The following is a 16,078-nucleotide window of genomic DNA, read 5'->3' as shown; positions in this document are numbered from 1 at the left end:
CTATGGCCATCGATCTCTTACTACGGTTCCTCCACATATACAACACGAAGTGACACTGAAAGACTGGGCTACATGCTCGGCTAATTGCAAAAACAAATTTCTTGTTTTTCCTGGAATTTCTGGTACTGGCATTTTTAGTTTATCATAGAAGTTTTGAAACACTGGCTCAGGAGAATATTTATAAACTTCTCCTCGAACTAAGATATTTACTCGAGGATCCAGTCCGGCCCTGGCGATTCCTAAGGTCACACGCTCCTCTTTTCTCTAGCGAGGATCAAGGGGATTGGTTATTACTAGTTCTAAGGGGTTACATTGTCCTTTAGTACAGGAAGGGCCATTTTTTCCTTTCTGAAGGGAGACTGGGTCTTTTTTTTTTTTTTTTTTTAAGTGGCTTAAATGACACAAGACCAGTATTTACATTTATTTCCACACAGTCCTAATTTATGACAGATGTACTTATTTTCTGCCATATAGCCTCTTTTCTAATTAAAAGAACCACACCTTACTCCTAACTTATTACTATTGATGACAGCACAGGCATCAAATTTTAAGGTGACTTGTTTGGGCACCTCTTCTTCTTCTGTTTTGGCTGACACTCGTATCGTTTATGAGCCCCCACCAGTCTTCAGTTCTTAATCTTATTTTAAAAACTGTGGTTATGGGAGGCTCAGGTGGGTCATAACACACATTAGGTTGGTTATTTCCTGGGCTACATACCTTGTATAGAATAACATTATACAAACAAGATTTTTTTAGAGTTCTAGTACACTTATAATAACTATAAAATAATAGGATCGTAGCAACCTTTTGTCCTACCTCAGTGACTTGATGTATACACTGGGTACAGTCCTCAGGCTGAGGAAGGTCAGTTGAAGTCCTTACTGTAAAAGTCCAAATTTTAAGGAAAATGGGTCCTGCAATTAGTTTTCTCATGCTTTGGCCACACGTGGCCCAGACAGCTTCTGGGCGTGACCGGAGCAGGGCCTGTCGTCTTCTTCAGAGTCACTTTGCAGGGGTTGGCAAAGCTGCTCCCATCCACATACCGCTTACAGTCTACTGATGCTTACGGATGGTTTCAGAGGTTGGGCCTGCTAGAATAAACTGAGTCTAACACCTCTATACAGTTATGTTCAACTGGGCTTTCTGATACCGGGAGCAAGGTGGTGGGGTTTAGGGTGTTGCAAACTTCAGTGGTTATGTGGGGATTTTCACATAGCAAGCTTTGGTACTAGGTTAATCTAGCATTTGTTAACCAGTGATGTCCTTTGGTAGTCATTAAAGTTACCACAGCATGGGGGGCTTTATACTCAGGTTTTGCCTAAGGGTTAGTTTATCTGCTTCTTGTGCTAACAGGGCCGTTGCTGCTAGGGCCCTTAGACCTGGGGGCCAGCCTTTGGAAACCTTGTCTCGTTGTTTTGAGAGACAGGCCACTGGCCTTGGCCAGGGCCCTGCAGTCTGGGTTACAACTCTAACTGCCATTTTTTTCTCTTTCTGACACATCAAGTGTAAAGAGTTTTGTCAGATCATGTAGCCTCAGGGCTGGGGCCAACATGAGTTTTTCTTTTAACTCATGAAAAGCTCATTGCTGTTGGTTGTAATAGATGTAGTTTATCTAATCTACATTTTTATTAACTGTCACTCACCAAAATATTGACTCAAATCCTGCAGCTATTTAATTTCAAGCTTTAAATTGATCTGGTATTCCTCGTGGGACTCCAATTGCGTCTAAATAGACATGAGAGTCAAAAGACCCATAAGGGGCTTCTCTTGCTTTACAATATCTTATTTTTTTTCCTTCTGGTTGATGAAATGCCAGGGTGAAAGGGATAGCCAATTGGACTAAAGTACAAGTGCCACTCCAGTTATTCGGCAGAGTGCCTAGTAAAGGTCCACCAAAATACCACCACACATCTGCTCAGGGATGAACAAGGGCTGATTAATAAGCTCTTGAAAATTCTTAAGCTCATTGCATCCCTTCAGGACTCCAAGGAATGCTAAGTTTCCTCCCAGTAGTGAGAGACACAAAGTGAACTTAGTGTTAGGAGACGGAAGCTAGATGGCCCTCGGGGGCTGACCCGCAGGGTGCCAGACTTAGGGATACAGCAGAGAGAGCTTGGCATGACTTATTACTCCAGGCTGTAGAATCCTGGAAAAGAGCTACCATGCAACCTACGCCTAGTCGACTGGAGGACCACCTTAGTGGAAGGGGGACAATCTGGGCCTCTGGCCTGCCACGTGCACAAGCATAACAATTGCTTTTGTTTAACGTGCAGATGGAATATTTGATCCATTTTAACTAGGCATTTGCATCTCGGTATCCTGTCTTAATTGCTAAAGTTTGTTTTAAGTCTTTAACTTCCATGATCCTCTAGTAAAATGAATGTATGGTTTTAGGAAATTACAAAAACCAGTTGGGGCAGTCCATCCTTGCTCTTTAGTGGTCCACAGAACGTTGGACCAACTATGGCATGAAACCTCTACATCGGGGGGCAAGACTCCTGGTTGGCACTGGGGTCTTTATCAAAATCTCCCTGGATTAAATGGTCCTAGTTTACTAATGCCCAGTCTGAGGAGAGTCAGGAGGGACAGAAGTACTTTACTGAAGTAGAGAGCTGTCTTTGACTTGGCAAGTCCTCACAGGGTTTAACAAAGCAATCATTAAATGCAACAGTTTGAGGAGAAATTGACTTGGTTATGTTAATAACTAGATGGTCAGCAATAGAATGAGGAAAGAAGAAAGAGTAATAGAATAGATGAAAAGAGTTAAGTTTTTCTTAGCTTTAGTTTGGTAGGGTTTTCCTGTGGGACTATGGTCTACGACTCTGGAGGGGGTGGCACTTTCTTGACTCTGGTGTGATGAGTCCATTCTTTTTTTTTTTTTCTGTATGAACAGCAGTCTTGGTGGTTAGCAGCACAAGGTAGGGTCCTTCCAGGGCTGGCTTGAGTTTTTCTTCTACCGTTTGATGAGAACATGATCTTCAGGCTGGTGCTAGTTTACCAGAAATTCTAGGGGTGGCACATGTGCTAAAAGACTTTTAGTTTTTGAGAGAAAGGAAAGTGGAAGATAAACCAAGTATATGATTTTTAAGAAACTGACTTTTTGTTTTAAATGTGGGGACCTTGGCAGTGGACTTTATAGTCCTTAATGACTTTTTACCGAGAAATTTCCTTTAGCACCTATTTTTATTAGTTTTTAAACTAAAGAAAGCCAAATATTTTTTTACATTTAACAACGCCTCTCATATGATTTTTATATCAGATAAGCTAAATTTTATCTTTATATTAGTGTGTTATGAATGTTAAACCTAATTTTAGTAAAACTTTGTAGACATATTTATCTAATTTTTAATGTTTGACCATAAGGTAAGACTTTATAGACTCTTTTTAACTTTTTATAATTTTTGCTAAAGAGCAGGTTGGTGCTTTAAGAAAAACTTTAATGTCCAGTTCACAGAAAAACTGGATGATACTTCTTTAACTTTAGCTAATATGTTTACATACAGAATTTTCTTTACAATTAACATTTTTAAACTTGCTTAAACTTTTAAAACAATAATTTTTTTTGACTTTTTAATGTAGGTAAAAATGTACATTCTTATGCCTCCTTATAATCCTTTTACCAAAGGTATATTTTACTTTTCTTATACACCTTGCACATAAACTGGTTTTTTTTTTTTAAATCGTTTTACATTCAGGAGGCCTAGTTACTTTTAAATTATACTACATTTTTGCATAAATTCTTTTTTATAACATTTTTTTCTTTCATGGCTTTCGCAGACAGTTCTTTGACATTCTTCAACTTTTTGACTTATTACAAATATTTCTTTCTTTAAACCAGTTAATTTATTTCAGGACAAGAGTTTACTATATAATACTCTTTTTATGTAAATTCCGCCCCCCCTTTTTTTTTTCCTTAGGGTACTTCTGAACTGGTGAGGTGTGCTCACGATGAGGTTTCCTCTAAAAATTTTTTTTTTTTACTTTTTTTTTTGTTAGCAAAGCAGTTGCCGCTACAGATTGAATGCATCTGGGCCATCAGCGGGTCACTGGGTTAAGGATTTTTGATAGGAAGGCCTCACTGTTTTGGGATACACCTTTGTTTACACTGACAACAAAGTGGTATTGGAGTGTTATAGGGTTACGGAGAATACCTTCAATTATCAATTATAGGTTTTAAATTTACCTTGGCTTTTAAAGGAATAGTGTACACCTTTTTTTTTCTTAACTACTTGTATATATCTCTTTCTCTCTTTGACTTTCTCTCTTTCTTTGACTTTCTTTTTGCCTCCGTCTCTTCTCTGTCTCTGCCTCTTTCTCTCCTTGACTCCCTCTTTGTCTTTTCCTCTCTGTCTCTTCCTCTCTCTGCCTCTTTTCCTCTCTGTCTCTTTCCTTTCTTTCTGCTGGTCTTTCTTTGCCTCTGCCAGCCGCTTATGCTGCTGTTCTCTCAACCACTGTGTGTTGGGGGCAGGGGGGCCTAAAACTAGCTGTAACCAAGTGTCTATGTACAGGAACTGGTCTGGGTTCCCTGGCTTACAGGTTACTTTGTGCCGTACCTTTGAAACAAGGGACCTGTCCAGGCTTCTTTCTAATGGCCAACCTACCTCTAATGCTGGCCAGTCTCTTACACAAAGTTTTAAGTTTTCCTAGTGTCAAGTACTCTATAGTCTCCTTTAAATTCTTTTTTGAAAATTTTCAACATAGTTCCTAGCAGGGTGGACTTATTTGTGCCTGACCTATGCTTCTTCGACACAAAACACTGCACTCACATCACACGCACGCCACAAAACAAAGAACAGGTAAAAAGGGCACACACACACTTTCACAGTTTGCACCAAACTAAAATCAAAACTAAAATCAGAGTATCTAGAAATCTAAGTTAGGTCAACCAAAACCAAAGTATTAAGCAATCTAAGTCAAGTCAAAAACAAAAACTAAAGTGCCGGTACAGGCACACCGTGGGTGATCAGGCCACACTTCCACTTAAATGGAGTAGGCAAGTTCCTAAGACTGGTCCTGTCAAGCAGTTCAAACCAAGTCAAAACTAAAACCAAAGTGCTGATAAAGGCACGCCATGGGTGATCAGGCCACGCTTCCACTTAAATGGAGTGGGCAATTTTCTGTTTTGTTTTTTTTTTGAGATGTTGTCTCGCTCTATCGCCCAGGTTGGAGTGCGGTGGCGCGATCTCGGCTCACTGCAAGCTCCGCCTCCTGGGTTCACACCATTCTCTTGCCTCAGCCTCCCGAGTAGCTGGGACTACAAGCACCCACCACCACGCCCGGCTAATGTTTTTGTGTTTTTGGTAGAGACGGGGTTTCACCATGTTAGCCAGGATGGTCTCCATCTCCTGACCTCGTGATCAGCCCACCTTGGCCTCCCAAAGTGCTGGGATTACAGGTGTGAGCCACCACGTCCAGCCTGGAGTGGGCAAGTTTCAAAGACTGGTCTTACCAAGTTTTAGATGTCCAGATTCTAAGTGCCCGTTCCTTCCTGGTGTTCAGCCACTGCATTGATCCTCCACGGGGGCCTGCCACACACTGCTCTGGCAAAGCGTCCTACCAGGGCAAATGCCTACCCGGGAGCACTCTCAGGATCCGCGTCACTCAGGCTGGTTGGAGTCTCCTGCAGGGATGTTCCACAGGGCAGGCTTAAGCTGCCTAAGGAGCTGCCTCGACCATCCGCCATTCACCTCGCTTCCCCGTCAGGGAACCAAGAAATGTAGCAGGACGAGGTGCAGACAAAACTCCTCAGACACTGAGTTAAAGAAGGAAGGGGTTTATTCGGCCGGGGGCATCAGCAAGACTCCTGTCTCAAGAGCCGAGCTCCCTGAGTGAGCAATTCCTGTCTTTCTTGTTTTTCGTTTGGTTTTTTTTTTTGAGACAGAGTCTCACTCTGTCGCCCAGGCTGGAGTGCAGTGGCATGATCTCGGCTCAGTGCAGCTCCGCCTCCTAGGTTCATACCATTCTCCTGCCTCAGCCTCCCAAGTAGCTGGGACTATAGGCACCTGCCACCACGCCCAGCTAATTTTTTTGTATTTTTAGTAGAGACAGGGTTTCACTGTGTTAGCCAGGATGGTCTCGATCTCCTGACCTCGTGATCTGCCCACCTCGGCCTCCCAAAGTGCTGGGATTACAGGTGTGAGCCACCGCGCCCGGCAATTCCTGTCTTTTTTTAAGGGCTCACAACTCTAAGGGGGTGCATGTGAGAGGGTCGTGATCGATTGAGCAAGCAAGGGGTACGCGACTGGGGGCTGCATGCACCAGTAATTAGATCAGAACAAAACGGGATAAGGATTTTCACAGTGCTTTTCTATACAATGTCTGTAATTTACAGATAACATGACCGATTAGGTCAGAGGTCGATCTTTAACTACTAGGCCTAAGGTATGGCACCGGGCTGTCTGCTTTTATTTCTGCCTTTTAGTTTTTACTTTTTCTTTTTTTAGAGGCAGAAATTAGGCATAAGACAATATGAAAGGTAGTCTCCTCCTTTACTAAAAATGCAAAAAAATTAGCTGGTATGGTGCTGCACACCTGTAATCCTAGGTACTGGGGAGGGTGAGGTGGGCAGATCGCTTGAGCCCGGGAGGCCAGGTCGCAGTGAGCCAAGATCGCGTCACTGTACGCCAGCCTTGGTGGCAGAGTGAGACTCTGTCTCAAAATAAATAAATAAAATAATAGTATCTCCTCGCTGAGAAGTGTCTCAGAATGCTAGGCATGGTGGCCCATGCCTGTAATGTGGCCTCTCCATCCCCACATCTCTCTTCTCACCTCCTGCACGTGCCCCACTAGGGCCTCTGGGCTGTTCCTCAGACAACTCCAGAACCTCTTTTAGGTCTTCTGGGCTCAAATATTATCTTCCTAGTGAAATCTTCCCTGCCAATCCCATATAAAATTGAACCACATGGCTGGGCGCTATAATCCCAATGCTTTGAAAGGTGGAGGCAGGAGGATCACTTGAGCCCGGGAGTGTGAGACCAGCCTGGGCAACATAGCAAGCCTATCTCCACAAAAAAAATTTTAAAATTGAAACAGCCAGGTGCGGTGGCTCACGCCTGTAATCCCAGCACTTTGGGAGGCTGAGGCGGGCAGATCACGAGGTCAGGAGATTGAGACCATCCTGGCCAACATGGTGAAACCCCGTCTCTACTAAAAATACAAAAAATTAGCCGGGCGTGGTGGCGGGCGCCTGTAGTCCCAGCTACTCGGGAGGCTGAGGCAGGAGAATGGCCTGAACCCGGGAAGTGGAGCTTGCAGTGAGCGAAGATGGCGCCACTGCACTGCAGCCTGGGCGACAGAGTGAGACTGTCTCAAAAAAAAAAACAAAAAACAAAATTGAAATAAATTTTTAAAAAATAAATAGATGAACTAAAATTGGCTCAGGCCTATAATCCCAACACTTTGGGAGGCCAACTGTGGAGGATCACTTGAGGTCAAGACTTCGAGGCTGCAATGAGGTATGACCTTGCCCATGCCCTCAGCCTAAGCAACAGAGATCCTGTCTCAAAAAAGAAAGAAAGTTAAGCTCCACGAAACAGGAGTTTCAGTTTTCTTCGCTGCTATCCTGTGCCTGGAATAACCAAACATTCACGGTGGCTGCAGGAACCCTCCGGAATCCGCCCCACTGCACGCCAGCAGTCGGAGGCCTGGGGCGTGCTGCCCACGTGACTGACGGCGGGAAAGGAAAGATGGCGGCGACCATGATGGCTTCAGAGAGAGGGCAACCAACGAGAGGACGCCGGCCCGCCAGAGCGTCCACACCGCCGCCTTTTCTGCGGTTGCGTCCTGGGAAGGCGCGAATTGTGTGGCTACGTGCGGGTCGTCCTCTCCACCATTTTTTAATGGAAAAAATAGTAATTCTCAAAGACGGTTTGGTCTGACCTGCCTCCCCACCTCTTGGCATCCGCAGGATCCCAGGCGTGTAAAAGACGGGATTGTGGGACTGGGCCCAGTGACTCATGCCTGTAATCCCAGCGCTTTGCGGGGCCAAGGCGAGAGTATCTCTTGAGCCCAGGTGTTCGAGACCAGCGTGGGCAACATAGCGAGCACCCATCTCTATTTTTAAAAATGGTGTATAGATATAGAGGAGATTGTGGGATTCAGTGTCTGAGATTTTCTACCTTGGTGTCAACGCCCCTGTCAACCTATTAGGTGACCTCAGAGTGTTCCCCCAGCCCTCACTACTAGGGATCCCAGATCCTGGAACACACACATGCCCCGTCTGCCCCTTCGGGAGAAGAAGATCTAATGGCACTCTCAGAGTTAGGCCTTAAATGCTAATTTCCTGGAGATCCGCCCACCTCACCCCCACCCTCCCCCACCCCATTCCTGCTTTAAACTCCCCAGGATTAAGTCTGGTGAATCTGCGCCCCCCTCCCCCAGGTCCCAGGGGCAGATGAGCCCTTGGCCACCGCCCCTCCAATTTCCTGCAGACCCAGCAAACAAAAGACTCTCGGGAAGAGAGGCGAGCTGAGCAGGGCGCCCTTCCTGCAAGAACAGCTGATGGGGCAAAACGGCCCAGGAGTGAGCAGAGGGGAGGGATGAAATTCCAGGGTTCCTGGAGGGCAGCAGTGCGAGGCCAGACCCCTGGATCCTGGGGAGGGAGGGTATCCAGACAGCAGCTGGATGTGGAGGGCTCTGGCCAGACAGGTTGGTGGGCTGTGGCGCATGGGGTGATGTCAGCCTTAGGGAATGGAGCGGGGGGGGGGTGGGGGGTTCTCTGAGGTTCAGGTGAGCTCTCTGGTCCCCAGGCTAGAACAGTGGGGGCTGGGAGAGGCCTGAGGCCCTGCGTCATCTCCTCTGGGGCCCGGCCTACCTTCCCCTGGCCCGACCTGCTACCCTCGGTGCTGGCCCCACCCGGCCTGGCTTCCTGCTCCTCCCCACACACATCTTTCTGTGCCAAGCTCCCCTAACCAGCCCGAGAGCTTCTTGTCCCTTCCAGACCCTGGTATCCTAGCCTCCAGCCACAAATAGTCCTTCTTACTTTCCCTCCTAGAGCCAGCCTCCTGCCTGCCCCTGCCTCCATTCCCAGCCAGGACACAATAGTCAGGGAAGGGCCACAGTGCAGTCCAGTGGGTGCTGGGATGCTGCTGGCATGGGGGGGCTTGGCCTCATATCCTGCCAGGCTGTCAGGGGAAGAGAGGAAACAAAAGACTTCCCCCTGCTGGGACAATGAGCCTCCCACTACCTCTCCCCAATCCTCCCACTACCCCGTACCTTTCTACTCCCCTCCCTGAACAGTCCTTAGCTCTGGCCCCAGCCCCTTAGCCTCTCTCTCCTCCACCTCCATGCCCTCTGGCATCCCTGGCCTCTGCTACAAGCTCTGCCCTTCTCTCATTCTTATCAGCTCACTGATGCTCACTGCCATTTCTAGCTATTTCTCTCAGCCTCTTGCTATTCCAACAGCACTCAAGAGCCCTTCCTCTATCCCCAGCACTAGGGAGGGGAGCAGGATGGGAAAGTCTGCATAAAATGTTAAAGGGTCAATCACACTCTTTTGTGTGTGTGTGTTTTTGGTTTTTTTTTGTTGTTATTTTTTTTGAGACAGAGTCTTGCTCTGTCACCCAGGCTGGAGTGCAGTGGTGCAATCTAGGCTCACTGCAACCTCTGCCTCCCGGTTCAAGTGATTCTCCTGCCTCAGCCTCCCGAGTAGCTGGGACTACAGGCGTGTACCACCACACCCAGCTAATTTTTGTATTTTTAGTAGAAACGGGGTTTCACCATGTTGGCCAGGATGGTCTTGATCTCTTGACCTCAGGATCTGCCCGCCTCGGCTTCCCAACGTGCTGGGATTACAGGTGTGAGCGACCATGCCTAGCATTTTTTTTTTTTTTTAAAGACGGAATCTCGCTTTGTTGCCCCGGCTGTAGTGCAGTGGAACCATCTCAGCTCACTGCAACCTCTACCACCCAGGTTCAAGCGATTCTCCTGCCTCAGCCTCCCAAGTAGCTGGATTACAGGCACGCGCCACCATGCCCAGCTAATTTTTGTATTTTTAGTGGAGAGTGGGTTTCACCATGTTGGCCAGGCCGGTCTCAAACTCCTGACCTCAGGTGATCCGCTTGCCTTGACCTCCCAAAGTGCTGGGATTACAGGCGTGAGCCACCGTGCCCGGCCAATCACACTCTTTTGTTTGTTTATTTTAATTTTTTTTTTTTTTTGAAACTGGATCTCACTCTGTCGCCCAGGCTGGAGTGCAGTGGTGTGATCACGGCGGCTCACTGCAGCCTCCACCTCCTGGGGTCAAGCAATCCTCCTGTCTCAGCCTCCTGTATAGTTGGGATTACAGGCATGAGCCACCGTGCCCAGCCCATTATTTTTATTTTTGAGACAGGGTCTTGCTCTGTTGCCCAGGCTGGAGTGCAGTAGTGCAATCTCACTACAACCTCTGCCTCCTGGGCTCAGGTGATCCTCTCACCTCAGCCCCCCGAACAGCTGAGACCACAGGTGTGCTTCACCACGCCTGGCTAATTTTTGTAGAGATGAGGATTCATCATGTTGCCCAGGCTGGTCTTGTACTCCTGGTCTCAAGTGATCTGCCAGCTGCAGCCTCCCAAGTGCTGGGATTATAGGTGTGAGCCACCGCACCCAACCCTTAACATCTCCTGAATCCTCCCCGGCTCCATACATGCGTGCACCGTTCCCCCCAACACATACACACATACACGCCTATCTGGGTTCAAACCCACATAGTCACTTGGATACTGCACTGGTTTCCCCGCCTTCAGTCTTGATTCCTTTCAGTCTATTCTCCAAAGTTGTACAAGTGGGATCTTTCTCTACAAACCATACAATGTTGCTTCTTGGCCTAAAACCCTTCACTAGCTCCCCAGGGCAGTCCTGCAAAAACCCCGTAATGACCTGAGGCTGGCCCTCACTCACCTCTCCAGTTCACCCATGGTCACTGTCCTTGCCCTCTCTGACCTGGCATCCTGAACTCTGGCAGCTCTCTGAATGGGGCGACCTCACAACTCTGCCTTTAAACTCCTTTCCTGCCAGTCTCCTCTAGGACTCATTCAGACATCATTACCTTCTGCAGAAAGCTCACCTGAAACCTGCATCAGCTGTGCTTCCTGCGTGATCCTGTAGGGTCCTCTGTGCACCACGACTTAGGCTATGCACTTAGCCACCTGGATGCTGGTGAGGCCCTGTGGCTGTTTCTACCCTTGACTTGTCTAATCCTGGAAGGTAGAAAATGACTTGGTGTCCTCCATTTTCTATTTTTCTATTTTTTTTTTTTTTTTGAGACGGAGTCTCGCTCTGTCGCCCAGGCTGGAGTGCAGTGGCGCGATCTCGGCTCACTGCAAGCTCCGCCTCCCGGGTTCACGCCATTCTTCTGCCTCAGCCTCTCCGAGTAGCTGGGACTACAGCCGCCCGCCACCACGCCCGGCTAATTTTTTGTATTTTTAGTAGAGACGGGGTTTCACCGTGGTCTCGATCTCCTGACCTCGTGATCTGCCCGCCTCGGCCTCCCAAAGTGCTGGGATTATAAGAGTGAGCCCCGCGCCCGGCCAGCCTGGCTAAGTTTTTAAGGTTTCATTATTGTTTATAAAAATTTATTTGAGCTTTACAACTCTACTGGTAATATTGAAAACTCTATCAAATCCTTTTGTAACAGAGCTGTAAGATTTCAGGTCATTTCAAGTGTTGTCCTGCTGAAACTCACCTTCAAAACTGTTTAAATTATGGCACTTATTAACCAGGGCCGTGGAAGAAGCCAGGCAGGTGAGAGGTGCTGAAGCTTAAACTTCATGAACTTTGGGGTAAACCTGAACTTTGGACCTGACACAGTTAGGTGGCCCAGAAGGGAGACTGAGATGTGGAAAGAGTAATGAGAAGTTCAACAATTTACAGAGAAAGGGATGATTTATTGCTTGTTATTTCTTACAATAGGAAAAGCTCTAACTCCAGGATTACTCAAAACAACTGTCACGATCTGGACAAGAAAAAGTAAACTCATTAGCTAGGCATGGTCCCCGCATGGGGTCCCAGCTCCTCAGGAGGCTGAGGAAAGATTGCTTGAGCCCAGGTCAAGGCTGCAGTGAGCCATGACCGTGCCACTGCACTCCAGCCTGGGCAACAGAGTAAGACTCTATCTCTGAAAAAAAAGAAAGCCGCGTGCAGTGGCTCACGCCTGTAATCCCAGCACTTTGGGAGGCCGAAGCAGGTGGATCACCTTAGCTCGGGAGTTCGAGACCAGCCTGACCAACATGGAGAAACCCCACCTCTACTAAAAATACAAAATTAGCCCGGTGTGGTGGCACATGCCTGTAATCCCAGCTACTTGGGAAGCTGAGGCAGGAGAATCACTTGAACCTGGGAGGCAGAGGTTGTGGTGAGCCGAGATCGCGCCCTTGCACTCCAGCCTAGGCAACAAGAGTGAAACTCCATCTCCAAAAATAAAATAAAATAAAATAAAAAAGAAAAGAAAAGAAAAAGAAAACTCCAGTAGCTGTTGGTGGGTGCTATGCGCAAGTACCGACAATGCACTGTGTGATAGCAGTATATTGCTCTGGGCTGGGAACAAAGGTGACAGCCTAATATTTTGGGTAAGGAACAGCAAAGCACTCTAACAATGAGGAAGGGAGGGCTGAGTTTTGTCTGGTTTGCAGAATAGGCATGAATTCAGGTAGTAACGTGAATGCTCACCCACATTCTGTAATTCAGTGACTACTGAATTTGCTTGCCTGGAAAGTGGTTCTGGGTGGTCTAGGGTGGAGGACATGACTTCACACACAGGATAGACCGAGGGTGGTTCCTGAGAATTAAAGTGAAAGTCTCAGATGCCATCTCCACGTAAAGGGGAAATCATGGGATTTTTTTTTTTTACCATGTTACAATTCACCAGATGACATAAAACTATATTAATTTTTACCAGATTCTCTTTGAGGCCAGGAACCATGTTTTACAAATCTTGAAAACTAGCAATGTGATCACTTGGCACATAGTAGATGCTCAAGAAAGATTTCATTTATTCATTCTTTGACTGTCATACACTAGATGGTAGGAAATAGATTACTGCCTGGTGTGGGGTGTGGGCTGATGACCTGACATGGAATAGAATGTTTTCTTTCTTTCTTTCTTTCTTTCTTTCTTTCTTTCTTTCTTTCTCTCTCTTTCTTTCTTTTCTTTTTTTGTAGACAGGGTCTCGCAATGTTGTTCAGGCTGGCCTCAAACTCCTGGACTCAAACGATCCTCCCATCTCAGCCTCCCAAAGTGCTAGCATTACAGGTGTGAGTCACTGTGCCCCACTGAGATGAGTGTTTTCTATTGTTTAATTAATTTATTTATTTTGAGACAGAGTTTTGCTCTGTTGCCCAGGCTGGAGTGCAGTGGCACGATTTCAGCTCATTGCAACCTCTGCCTCCCAGGGTTCAAGCAATTCTCCTGTCTCAGCCTCCCAAGTAGCTGGGACTACAGGCCTGCACCACCATGCCCGGCTAATTTTTGTATTTTCAGTAGAGATGGGGTTTCACTATGTTGGCCAGGCTGGTCTCGAACTCCTGACCTCAGGTGATCCGCCCGCCTTGGCCTCCCAAAGTGCTGGGATTACAGGTGTGTGCCACCGAGCCCAACCTATTTATTTATTTACTTATTTATTTATTTTATATATTTTTTCGAGACAGAGGGTTGCTCTGTTGCCCAGGCTGGAGTACAGTGGTGCAATCTCTGCTCATTGCAACCTCTGCTTCCTGGGTTCAAGTGATTCTCGTGCCTCAGCCTCCCTAGTAGCTGGGACTACAGGTATGTGCCATTATGCCCAGCTGATTTTTGTATTTTTAGTAGAGAAGGGGTTTCACCATGTTGGCTAGGCTGGTCTCGAACTCTTGGGCTCAAGTGATCCACCCGCCTCGGCCTCCCAAAATGCTGAGATTATAGACCTGAGCTACTGTCCCCAGCCAGAAGACATAACTTTTAGAGGCTACAGGATCTGGGTACAGAGTGAAAGTGGCAAAAGGCAGGGCAGGGGTTTGGGAGAGGGTTGCAGAGAACCCCGAGGGAGAAGCTGAATAAAAGAAGGGGAGACTGGGCCTGCATCGGGGAGGGAGGAGGGAATTCCCAGCTCCAGCCTGGTCTGCCTGGCTCCAGCGAAGCCGGCTGTTTCCTGCCCTTGGTGACCCCCCCCCACCCGGGTGCAGGACCCAGGCAGAACAGCGAGGAAGGGCAGGGGTGTGGGGAACACCTCTTGCAGCAGGAAGATAAGTAAGCCGGGACAAGAGGTTATCACAGGCCCGGCTGTCCTTTCTGGGACGTAAGGGCGCTTGGCAGCCCCCCAAGCATCCTGGACTCCGTCTCTCTTGCTGGGCTCCAACGTCTCTCTTGCTGGGTTCCTCAAGATTTTGTCCCCCGGCTGGGCGCTGTGGCTAACGTCTGTAATCCCAGCACTTTAGGAGGCCAAGGTGGGTGGATCACTTTAGGTCAGGAGTTCAAGACCAGCCTGGCCAACGTGGTGAAACCCTGTCTCTACTAAAAATACGAAGACTAGCCGGGGGTGGTGCCCTGCGCCTGTAATCCCAGCTATTCGGGAGGCTGAAGCAGGAGAATCGCTTGAACCTGGGAGGCGGAGGTTGCAGTGAGCCAAGATCAGGACACTGCACTCCAGCCTGGGAAATAGAAGGAGACTGCCTCAAAAAAAAAAAATTCTGTCCCCGCTAATTACTGTGGGAGTCTAAGTCCTTTCCTTCTGCCCCTTGCAGGGGCTGACTCCTGGAGCAGCACCCCCTCCAATCCATCCATCCAGTAACCCATACTGTTAAGTTCCCTGAAGTAGAAGGGGGTTGGTGGGAGGAGCACGGCTGTGCTGGACCCTCCCCGCTAACTGATGGGAGGGTGAGGGGAGTTGGCAATGAGAGGAAGGGCCCCTCCCAGCCATCCCGAGGGCCCCCAGGAGCCAGACAGGAAACAGCTCAGGAAAGACAGCAGCCGCAGCCGCAGCCCCAGCCTCAGGGGTCATGGCTGCGGGCGGCGGGGAAGCCCCCGCAAAACACGAGAGCGAGAGTGAAAAGGGCAATTTGGAGATCTAGCCGGACCCCTCACCCTCTCGGACACACCCACTTTTTTTTTTTTTTTTTTCGTCTCACTCTGTAGCCCAGGCTGGAGTAAAGTGGCGCGATCTCAGCTCTCAGCTCACTGCAGCCTCCGCCTCCCAGGTCCCGGTTCAAGCAATTCTCCTGCCTCAGCCTCCCGAGTAGCTAGGATTACAGGCGCGCGCCACCAGGCCCAGCTAATTTTTGTATTTTTAGTAGAGACGGGGTTTCATCATGTTGGCCAGGCTGGTCTTGAACTCCTGACCTCAAATGATCCGCCTGCCTCGGCCTCCCAAACTGCTGGGATTACAGGCGTGAGCCACCGCGCCCGGCCACACCCACCTTTTCTTTACTGTTGTTTCCTCGATTTTTCTCGACTCCCCAGCGCAGCTTAGTGCGCGCCCCTTCTGGACATTTTTCAGGGCTTGGTTGCGCGCACAGTAGATCCCCAACACTAAACGTTTATGGGGTGACTGTGTGAACGTTCGCTGCAAGGTTATCCAAGCTGGGATTGCTCCTTGAGGCCCCCTGGGCGGCCCTCCATTCTCCAAAGCTTCTACTCCCTTTTCCTTCCTTTTCCCCCCAAAACGCAGTCCCTGCGCCCACTAGAGGGTGGTGGGCGCACCCAAGAGCGGCATCTAGAGTCCGCAGCAAGGTCAGAGCGGGCTTTGTGTGCGCGGTGAACATTTACGTGCACGCCTGGGCGGCCCTCCGTGTTACTGCTGGGTGTGTGTTTTCTCTGCTCCCTGGTGCCAGCCGGGTTCGGGCCTGTCCCGAGGGTCTCTGGGCCCCAGCCCCGACATGCTCGGTCCCGGACAGCGCGCACCGCCACGGCGCACATCTGGGCGGTCCCGGGGTTCCTCACCCGCCGCCCCTCCCCCTTCTCCAAACTTTCTCTCAACTTCCCGACCTGCTCCACTCGGTGCCCCTCTCCGCTTCCCTCATGAATTATTCAGTAGCGTGAACTCCAATCAGCGCGCCCCGGGCTCCCTCGCGGAGCCCCCGCGTTGGGAGAGCTGCCCCCGCCCCCCGCGGGCCCCTCCCTCCCGGGCCCG

The 16,078-nt window shown here is 48.7% G+C and overlaps 1 protein-coding gene across 1 annotated transcript in view; it reads right to left on the bottom strand.

The window, feature by feature from the left end:
• Positions 1-16,078, bottom strand: part of LOC116463873 (solute carrier family 12 member 9) — a 59,605-nt gene that overhangs the window by 23,357 nt on the left and 20,170 nt on the right. The window lies entirely within an intron of this gene.

Source organism: Hylobates moloch, unplaced genomic scaffold (genome assembly GCF_009828535.3).
Source record: "Hylobates moloch isolate HMO894 unplaced genomic scaffold, HMol_V3 SCAFFOLD_72, whole genome shotgun sequence".
NCBI classification, from domain to species: Eukaryota; Metazoa; Chordata; class Mammalia; order Primates; family Hylobatidae; genus Hylobates; species Hylobates moloch.
Note: the sequence above shows the minus strand (reverse complement) of the source record. Positions and strands in the feature narration are given on the sequence as shown.